Here is a 10,613-nt window from a genome sequence, read left to right on the forward strand (position 1 = left end):
ATAAAAAACAAAGTATACCAAGGAATACTGTGTAGGGTTGACATTGATCATTCTACATATTGATCTATTAGACATCTACATATGAATATGTTGCCAGCATTTCCAGGTTTATAAAGCTGGAGCATTTGTCTCTCTCGGTCACCTCTTGTCACATAAGTAGGTCAGGGCACAACGCATTTGTGTGGGTGTAAATCATCATCTCTAGCAGAAGGCATGCTCTGTCTGCTGCTGTGTACAGTCAATGACACATAAACACGCATGGGATCTTCTGTTCAAGAATATCACAATTATTAGCAACAGCATTATTTGCAGTCATATGCAGCAAGTACGGTAAATGATGCAAGAAGGATGCTCTGCACAGCTGGCTAAGCACACAGAGGGTTAACCTTGTAGCCTTGCCAGGGAAAAATGCTGTGCAATGCCCTGTAAGATACCCAGCAGGGATACAGACGCAGTAACCTGCATACTCTCCCCATTGCATACCAGCAGTGCTATATATATATATATATATATATATATATATATATATATACACACACAAATCACAGCACATATTAGTAAGTATAAACATGATAGAGGTTTGCGTAAACAAAATTCATGGCACTATATATTCTAATTTTTATTGCATTTGTAAAATCAACAGCATTTCTAGAAAATAGCGATAACCATCTAAGACTCTGCATCCTTTAAAACTCTTGCAGTAATGTATTCATTTTCTGTTTCCATAGCAATAACATCATTATAGATATCAGCCTCCAATTCATGCATGCACGTTTAGTACATGAGGAAATGTAACGACAGGGCAATAACAGCATCAGATGCTGCTGAATGTACTAATGGCATTTGCTTGGGGCTGTTAGGGATGAAAGTGGCATATGGCATATGTTATTATTCACATTATTCTGTGAAACCTAAACACAGGCAATCATTATGTTTAGAGATGGGCATCTCCTGTAAGCAGCCTCTATGACTGTGTACAGGAGATGCATTCTCACACTGATCAGTTCAAAAATCACATGCACACCATGGGGGTGCTTACCTCATTTATTGTCAAGAGTAATCACGATTTTTGGTGCTCCTGAATTGGATTTGCTTGCCGACAAGGATCTAGGTGAAAGATGGATAAAGAGAACAAATCCTGCAGTGCAATCTGCTCCGCTCCTGAGGCTAATTCTCTTACCCTGCACCCCCTGCCTTGTTTGCTAGCCACGTTACAGCATGTGCAGCTCAGGGCAGCAGGGTATGTCACTGCTCAGCTTCGGTACTTGCTTGTTGTTTCCCATCTAAGCTGCCCTGCACCCCCTAAAGATGTAAACCTTCTCCTGCCCCCCTACATGCTGTTGCCATACAGAATCCTACTGAATCCCTCCTAGAGGTGTGTGCAGAGCACAACACAGAGAATGATGCACCAATCAGCAGCCATTGCAGGCAGGCAACTACAACCAATGAGAGCAAGATAGGAGAGTAACTTAGTAACTGTGCTGTGTTCTGTCACATGTATAAGATGTGACACTTAACCTGTTCCATGCTAAAGACTGGCCTAGTTTACTGGGAAATTGCATTGAAATGGAGATTCTTTTTACAGCTATGGCACAGGAATCTATTGCTAGTTTATAAACATAAATGATGCTTAATATTGTTTGTCTAATAAACATAGATTGAGTTTCCATTATTACAAAGGAAGAACCATAAATTCAATTATAATTGATTATGACAAGATAATTTGGCTGTATAATGCAGCAGCATATCATGCTGGCCACAGAAGGTTAGCACTTTATGGTGTGAAACAGCCTGCACTCACCCAGCACAGGTGTGCATGGTGCATGTGGGTAGGGATTACCAATCAGGTCATTTCAGCACCTGGTGCCAACGTTGGGCGCAGCCATAGCACTAGGGCTATGCTGTTTGCCCCGTGCATGGGTAATTTGGGGATCCAGTGATTGCCAGAGGGGGAACAGTATTTAACGTCGCTGGGGATTTGGCTTACCCTGTGTCCAGCACTCCAGACAAAAAAAAAATGGGTGTGACCATGCACCAAAATGTAGGTGTGGTCATGGGTGGAGCCAAATTTACATGAACTTCACAGTGGTCTAAAGGTGGCCACTAATGACGCAATCTTTTCCTTCCAATCTTACCATTTCTATGTAATATAAGGGAACTGCCTAAATTACCCATTAAGTATATTCACTCAATTTACACTACATAGATTTGGTAAAATTGGATGAAAAAGATTGGATCATTAGTGGCCACCTTAGGTAGGCCGGCCCAGCAAAATGTTGAATGAAGCCCCCTTTTCTATTAATACAAAAAAATGCAGCATAACACATACCATAAATAAGCAGTGTTAAACATAACTAGGCACCAGAGTTACCTGGCTTCTGTGCTGGCTGATCTGGCTTTCTGCTGGGCACCTGGCCTGCTGCTAGGTTGTCTGGCAGTGCCCCTATAGCATTCCCTGACCTTTTATGAGACCCTCTCCCATGCTCCCACAGGCCTCTCATTGAGGCACCACAACTCCCAGCATGCCCCCATAGAAGAAACACAGCTCCCTGCATGCAACCATAAAGGCACCACAGCACCCAGCATGCCCCTATAGAAGTACCACAGCACCCAGCATACCCCCCATTGATGCACCACAGCTCCCCTAGCATCTGAGTATCAGACGCTAGGAGCTCTAGTGTCTGATTCCTTCTCAGACACTAGGAGGAGAAGCCCTGAAGAGAAGACGTCTGCAGAATCTGAAGACCAAGCAGCCGGAGGTGAGTACTGCCGCCAGCTGCCTGACCTGCCTGGGGGACATTCAGGGCACCCCAGAATAGATCCGTGGCATGTGCTACTGATCTTTGGAGCTAGCAACGCCCATGATGGGTATGGCCACAAGTGGGCAAGGCTACTTGCAACTAAAATGGTTTGTCAAAGTTGGAGTGCCCTAAGTAGTACTGCAGCTTTCCATTGTCCTTCAAACTTTGCCATGGCTTTGTAGTATTCCCTTAACTGCCCACATAGTGTGCTCCAGCTTTACAGTGCCACATAAAGTGTCTCAACTTTCCAGAGTGTCCCACATTTTGTAGGGTGCCTGTAAATGGGTTCCCCACTTTACTATTTACCACTGCTACTGCATATACTGTACAGTATTACCAAGGATAGGCAGATACCAGAAGATTTCAGTGACGTGTTTATAATCCCTACAGGTAGGCAGATATTACAGACAAATGTTAGTGATACATGGATACACCAACCATAAGCATATATTGCCAATGTCAGGACAGGCAGATATTAGTTACATGTAGCAAGAAAAAACACCAGCAAAAAGCAAGTATTACCAATGATGTGTTATGACAGCTAGATGTGCAGATATTGCCAGTTACATGCATACACCAACTAAAGACAGATTCCACTAACAGGCATACAGTATACAGTATAGTACGCCAGTGGCCAGCAGATCCCTAGTAATAGGTGCCTTTGTGACAGCCAGGTATCTCAGTAACAGGTAACGCTGGGAAAACACGGCTCGTTTTTGAGGTGATTAGATGGTTCGATAGATAATTTCCGACATGTCCGATCTCCCTTTCGATCCTTTCGATTTCTGATAGAAGTTAATGGAAAAAGATAAGAAAAACGAGCAGAAGATAAGAGAATCGACTGAAGAATCGAGTGGCAAAAACGATCGAGAGGAGAATCGAGAGCCAGAAATGAACCGTGTATTCCCAGCATTAGACTAGTTCAAACTACAAGATACAGTCACTAAATACTTAGCGATTGCGATTTTGCAAAGTCATTTTCACAGCAATTTTTAAAAGAATGTGCGTTTTTGCACATTCCTTTAAGAAAAATAATTGTAAAAGTGGTACAGGCAGCACATTTTCAAATTTTTTTCCAATTTTTTTTCCAAATCAAAATGCTGCAGTGAGAACCCCCTCTCAGGGTGACACTGCTGTAGCACACTGCCAATTGGCAAACTGAGTGCAATCGCTTACAGTTTGGATCAGTCCTTAGAGTGTGCTGACAGACAAATTAGACAAACCCACCTTTGAGGTGAGGTAAATTACCGACTTGCGTGATAAATACCTCAACAAATGTCAGTGAATGTCAATTCATAAAGCCTAAATAAGCGGTAAAGCCACAAAAAAATCCTGTCAGCTTTGAAGTGGTGAGAGCCATGACTCACAAGCAGAAGCCGTGACAACTGTGACTGACAGGAGCAAGGAGCCAATAGCCCCTGTTCTCCTGCAAATCTGAATAATGGAATCTGATAGGACCTGCAGGCTTCTCAGGTGGGACAAGCTTTCAAGCCGCCCAGGCAGCAGCAGGGATCGGAACAAAACGGGCTTCCCATAAATACAGTGGTTTGCAAAAGTATTCGGCCCCCTTGAACTTTCCACATTTTGTCACATTACTGCCACAAACATGCATCAATTTTATTGGAATTCCTCGTGAAAGACCAATACAAAGTGGTGTACACGTAAGAAGTGGAACGAAAATCATACATGATTCCAAACATTTTTTACAAATCAATAACTGCAAAGTGGGGTGTGTGTAATTATTTAGCCCCCTTTGGTCTGAGTGCAGTCAGTTGCCCATAGACAATGCCTGATGAGTGTTAATGACTAAATAGAGTGCACCTGTGTGTAATCTAATGTCAGTACAAATACAGCTGCTCTGTGATGGCCTCAAAGGTTGTCTAAGAGAATATTGGGAGCAACAACACCATGAAGTCCATAGAACACACAAGACAGGTCAGGGATCAAGTTATTGAGAAATTTAAAGCAGGCTTAGGCTACAAAAAGATTTCCGAAGCCTTGAACATCCTACGGAATCATTCAGAAATAGAAGGAGTATGGCACAACTGTAAACCTACCAAGACAAGGCCATCCACCTACACTCACAGGTCGAACAAGGAGAGCGCCGATCAGAAATGCAGTCAAGAGGCCTATGGTGACTCTGGACGAACTGCAGAGATCTACAGCTCAGATAGGAGAGTCTGTCCATAGGACAACTATTAGTCATGCAAAAATTAGAAAAACTGGTGCACAGGTCCCTCCATCTGCAGAGTTAACCCTCTGGAAACTATTTCCACAGGGGAAGGCAGGTTGAAAGCCAATTGTAGAGAAAGGATTTATTAAACAACCGCCACTCAAACAACTGTATGCCAAAATTCATTTATTGATAGAAATTCATGTGAAAAACCATCCCCCTGTAAAAGCGAACCCTTTAAAAACAAGACGTGGGTTTTACACACAAGGAGTACTCCTGGATACATGCACACATGTCAACTCTCTTTACACATCCACACCCAGATCTGGATCGGCCGATCCTAGTCCCATGCACGTGTGTGACCTAACTAGAATTGCACTAAACTAAGAAGACAATCTCAGCAGGACTCTTCACTTTAGATAAAGCTGCCTCAGCGGGCTCCTTAAATTCACGAAGCAACAGTCACTGCGTAGTGTCCACAATACAAAAGTATAAGCATACCTTAAGGCTTGCTTGCTCAGACAGCGTGCTCCCTCCTATGAAATAACACCGTTATCCACAGTTCTTTGAACACTCAAAGCTTTCCAAGTGGGACATAGGAGTAGGTACCTTTCCTTCGCCTAGATCCCGGCAGTTCGCCGCGGCGTCCCGCGGCCAGCAGGTACCTGCAGTCGACAGGGGCTCACTATCTGCCAACCAATGCGCCGTTAGGAGATACGGCATGTAGCGGTCCCGGCTACTCCTCCGGCCCAGCGTCTCCAAGCCCCGCCCACATACGTTACGTCCACTCCTGTGGGCTTCATCAGTGTGATAATGCGATGGTAGCTTGCTAGGGCAGGTCCTCCTCCTTTTCATTTGTACAGCCAAGCCTCGCTCTGAGCTGTTTCCTGGCACTATGCGTTTCAGCAAACACTCACAGGAAAGTTTCTAGGAGACCACTAAAGCCAAGCCTCGTTCTGAACTCATTCCTAATATTTTGCATTCCAGCAGTCATTTTCAAGGGTATTTCTTCACCCATTTAATAAATTCTTTCTCAACTATTAGTCGTGCACTGCACAAAGTTGGCCTTTATGGAAAAGTGGCAAGAAGAAAGCCATTGTTAACAGAAAAGCATAAGAAGTCCCGTTTGCAGTTTGCCACAAGCCATGTGGGGGACACAGCAAACATGTGGAAGAAGGTGCTCTTATCAGATGAGACCAAAATTTAACTTTTTGGCCAAAATGCAAAACGCTATGTGTGGCGGAAAACTAACACTGCACATCACTCTGAACACACCATCCCCACTGTCAAATATGGTGGTGGCAGCATTATGCTCTGGGAGTGCTTCTCTTCAGCAGGGACAGGGAAGCTGGTCAGAGTTGATGGAAAGGAGCCAAATACAGGGCAATCTTGGAAGAAAACCTCTTGGAGTCTGCAAAAGACTTGAGACTGGGGCTGAGGTTCACCTTCCAGCAGGACAACAACCCTAAACATAAAGCCAGGGAAACAATGGAATGGTTTAAAACAAAACATATCCATGTGTTAGAATGACCCAGTCAAAGTCCAGATCTAAATCCAATCGAGAATCTGTGGCAAGATCTGAAAACTACTGTTCACAAACGCTGTCCATCTAATCTGACTGAGCTGGAGCTGTTATGCAAAGAAGAATGGGCATGGATTTCAGTCTCTAGATGTGCAAAGCTGGTAGAGAAATACCCTAAAAGACTAAAGCTGGCCATACACTGGCCCGATTTGCCGCCGTTTCGACAGCAGATTCGATCACTGGGATCGAATCTGCTGCCAATCGTTCGCGCTACACGCCAAATTTCGACCCATTTCGTCCGATCCCGTCGATCGCTCCGTGCGGAAAATTACCGTCGATCGCCCGCGGGTAGGGAGCGCGTCGCTAGCGGCTTTCGAGTGCCCGACGACCGACGCAATAGAGCGGCAATACATTACCTGCTCCGCCGGCGCGACTACCCCCGGTCACCGCTGCTCCGTGTCCGCGCTGGTCTCCGGCATGCTTCAGTTCCTCCTGCCCGGCAGGAAGTTTAAACAGTAGAGGGCGCTCTACTGTTTAAACTTCCTGCCGGGCAGGAAGAAGTAAAGCATGCCGGACCTGGAGACCAGAGCGGAGAAGACAGCGGAGACCTGGGGACTGGAGTCGCGCCGGCGGAGCAGGTAATGTATGCGGGCATGCGGGCGGGGGGAGCGGCGGCAGCACCACCACCACCACAACAGATTGTGAACGGTTTCAGGCTGAAATCGGTTCACAATCTGTTTGCAGTAAAGGTAGCCATACGATCCCTCTCTGATCAGATTCGATCAGAGAGGGATCTATCTGTTGGTCGAATCTGATGGCAAATCGACCAGTGTATGGCTACCTTTACAGTTGTAAATGCAGCAAAAGGTCGTTCTACAAAGTATTGACTCAGGGGGCTGAATAATTACGCACACCTCACTTTGCAGTTATTTATTTGTAAAAAATGTTTGGAATCATGTATGATTTTTGTTCCACTTCTCACATGTACACCACTTTGTGTTGGTCTTTCACGTGGAATTCCAATAAAATGGATTCATGTTTGTGGCAGTAATGTGACAAAATGTGGAAAACTTCAACTTCACTTTTGCAAGCCACTGTAGGTAATACTGTATAATCTCTTACCCACCCTATTTTAAAGGGGTTCTGTGGGGGTTCCTGAAGAGAAAAACTGCCACTTACCTTGGGCTTCTATCAGCCCCCTGCAGTGGTAATGTCCCACGCTGTCCTGCTCCCATCCGCCGTTCCCCGCAGCCGGCACCGGGCTATTATTCGGCTGTCACACAGACGAATAATGCGCATAGCCGTGCCTCCGCTCGCGTCATCTGAGGCTTACTGCGCAGGCGCAGTACAACGGAGCCTTGTACTGCGCTTGCGCAGTAAGCTTCCGATGACGCAGGCGGAAGCGAGCGGGTGCGCGGCCACTGTAGCGCAGCCGCAGTTGGATCCCATGCCGCTTAGACCGGGGCCGGCGGCGGAGAATAGCAGATGGGAGGAGGACGGCGTGGGACATTACCGCTGCACGGGGCTGATAGAAGCCCAAGGTAAGGGTCTGTTTTTCTTCTCAGGAACCCCCACAGAACCCCTTTAAAAGAACAGGCAAATGTTTGCGAGTTCCAACTGTCCTGTGCCCTGATCACCCCTCCCAGCTGCACGTTCTAGGCTTCAAATTTCAAATTCAAAATAAAAAATAATAAAAAAATTTGTGCCAAAACAGCAGAAGGAGAACAACAACATCAGAAATCCCATCAAGCTTTGCACAGCATCAGGGGAAAAATGCCCAGGCAGATTTCTTTGATGGGGCAGAGCTTAGCTTCTATGCAGCTAAAATGAGGCTTGGGTAAGAAAAACAAAGTTCTGATGCTGTGAAACGGTTAAAGAAACACCAAGCAGCATAATTATACAGTAGCGATATCAGAAAAAAACAATCAGACTAAACTTTTGAGGCCTTTAAAGTGTCCGGTACACACTATCTAAGTTGACGCACTCCATATTTAAAGAGGAACTGTACTGAAAATAGCACATTTAATCAAATTGCATATTTTTTACAATATTCACTTATAAATTTTAACTCAGTGTTTGCCCATTGTAAAATCTTTCCTCACCGTAATTTACATTCTCAAATTCATCACAGATGGCAACATCTTTAGTGTTGCCAGGTGATCTTTGAAGAATGTTTGTTTACTGAGAGTTCTATGCATAGAGGGAGATACTGCTTGCTTGGCAGTTGGAAAAACAGTTATTTCCCACAACGTATCCAGGGTCACTGACAGCAAAACGTCACGGCTATGACCCTGACATCACACAGTGAGAGGGGTTTCACCACAATTTCAGCCACTAAGATATCCCTGATGATCTATTAGAGAAAAGGTAAAGATTTCCATGGGAATTGACTACTGATTTGGATGAAGTTCAATTCTGGGTTTAAGTTCCCCTCTAAGCGCAAAAAAATACTTAGCAACTGATGTCTTACATCCAGGCTTAAAGAGGAACTCCAGTGAAAATTATATAATAAAACAGTGCTTCATTTTTACAATAATTATGTATAAATGATTTAGTCAGTGTTTGCCCATTGTAAAATATTTTAAATCCCTGATTTATATTCTGATATTTATCACATGGTGACATTTTTACTGCTGGCAAGTGATGTAGCTGCTACTTGCTGTTTTGGCAGTTGGAAACAGCTGTAAACAGCTATTTCCCACAATGCAACAAAGTTCACAGACAGGAAACTGCCAGGAGTACCACGGTCCTCAGAGTTTCTTATGGGAAGGGTTTTACCACAATATCAGTCATACAGCGCCCCCTGATGGTCTGTTTGTGAAAAGTAATAGATTTCTTATGTAAAAGGGGGTATCAGCTACTGATTGGGATAAAGTTTAATTCTTGGTCGGAGTTCCTCCTTAAAGGGAACCTGAAGCGAGGAAAATTATTTAAAATAAACACATGACCTATCGGCAAAAGAATATTACATACTAATCCCAGCATCAGTTCCTCTTAGAAGCTCACCATCTTCTTCTTACAGTGATCCCTTACAGTTCTGACAATATTTTATCAAAACTGAAATATACCAGTTGCTGTCAGTTATTTATTAGCAGTTGTCAGTTACAACTGAATGTGCAAGGTAATGTCCATGTTTCCCTATGGCTCAAGTGGGTGATATTACAGTTTAACAGTGTGCTGACCAGGAACCTGTTATGGGGTAATGGCCATTTTTAAAATGGAGGACGGAAAAATCCATTGATCACAGTGGACGCAGGAGAGGATAAAGAGATTGAGTAGTAGAGTACACAGGTGCTAAGTATGACCTGTGCATGGTTATTTTGACTTTTTATTTTCAGTTCAGGTTCTCTTTAACCTCCACATCCATGTGAGTGAGGGCCTTGTACTTCTGTTGAGTTCATTAATACGAAGCTTAACTTTTGCTGTGGCAGCCACCCCATTATTGGTGAGCTCAGGCCAGTTTATTTTTGCTTGCTCTACACTGAGGCTTTGGATGGGGTCTATTGACCATGGCAGCTCCCTTCCAAGACATATTTACTACACCTGGCCTGCAGATTTGGTGATTTGTAGGGATTTGCGCCACCCCAATGTCTATGCTGAACATTTGAAACGGGAGAGACCTACAAGAGCAGCTGACAGGCGGTGGTCAACCAGCTCTGTGGCAGAGGCCTCATACAGCATCACATCTGTCCCTACTAACTATAAGATGCTAATTTTCTGAATTGCGTGCAGCTACTGCATTTTTTAGGCTTTATTCCAAGCTCGATGTAAACTTGGATAATCAATGAGATGCTAATTTTCAGAATTGGTTGCATATAGTGAATATCCTAGAGATCAGGGGAAGACTGGGACCTTTTGGCCTGGGGGGAAACACAAACTAGAGGCCGTTTATCATGGCAGCCCCAGCCCAAATGACGTCACACACGCACCCCAGGTCGTATATGCCAGTAGTCACGTGGAGCGTCAATGCGGAAATACAGGCAACAGGTGCACATAATACATTTTGAGGGACAATGGCCGGGGTTTACGTCGTGTCTATCATTCGTGGTTATTGCATGCCGTGATTATTGCACCTGACAACCACATTGGCCTGAGATTTTCCAACATCTCAGATTGA

The 10,613-nt window shown here is 44.5% G+C and overlaps 1 protein-coding gene across 2 annotated transcripts in view; it reads right to left on the reverse strand.

Annotated features, from left to right (window-relative positions):
• The window catches only part of ABHD8 (abhydrolase domain containing 8), a 76,933-nt gene that overhangs the window by 29,822 nt on the left and 36,498 nt on the right, over positions 1-10,613 (reverse strand). The window contains exon 1 of one of the 2 annotated variants that reach the window (XM_068234165.1): positions 1,040-1,361. The exons of the other annotated variant lie outside the window; for it this stretch is intronic. The gene's annotated coding sequence lies outside the window, so the exon portion shown is untranslated. Of the gene's footprint in view, positions 1-1,039; positions 1,362-10,613 lie in introns of those variants that run through there. 2 annotated transcript variants of the gene reach the window in all.

Source organism: Hyperolius riggenbachi, chromosome 1, assembly GCF_040937935.1.
Source record: "Hyperolius riggenbachi isolate aHypRig1 chromosome 1, aHypRig1.pri, whole genome shotgun sequence".
Lineage (NCBI taxonomy): Eukaryota > Metazoa > Chordata > Amphibia > Anura > Hyperoliidae > Hyperolius > Hyperolius riggenbachi.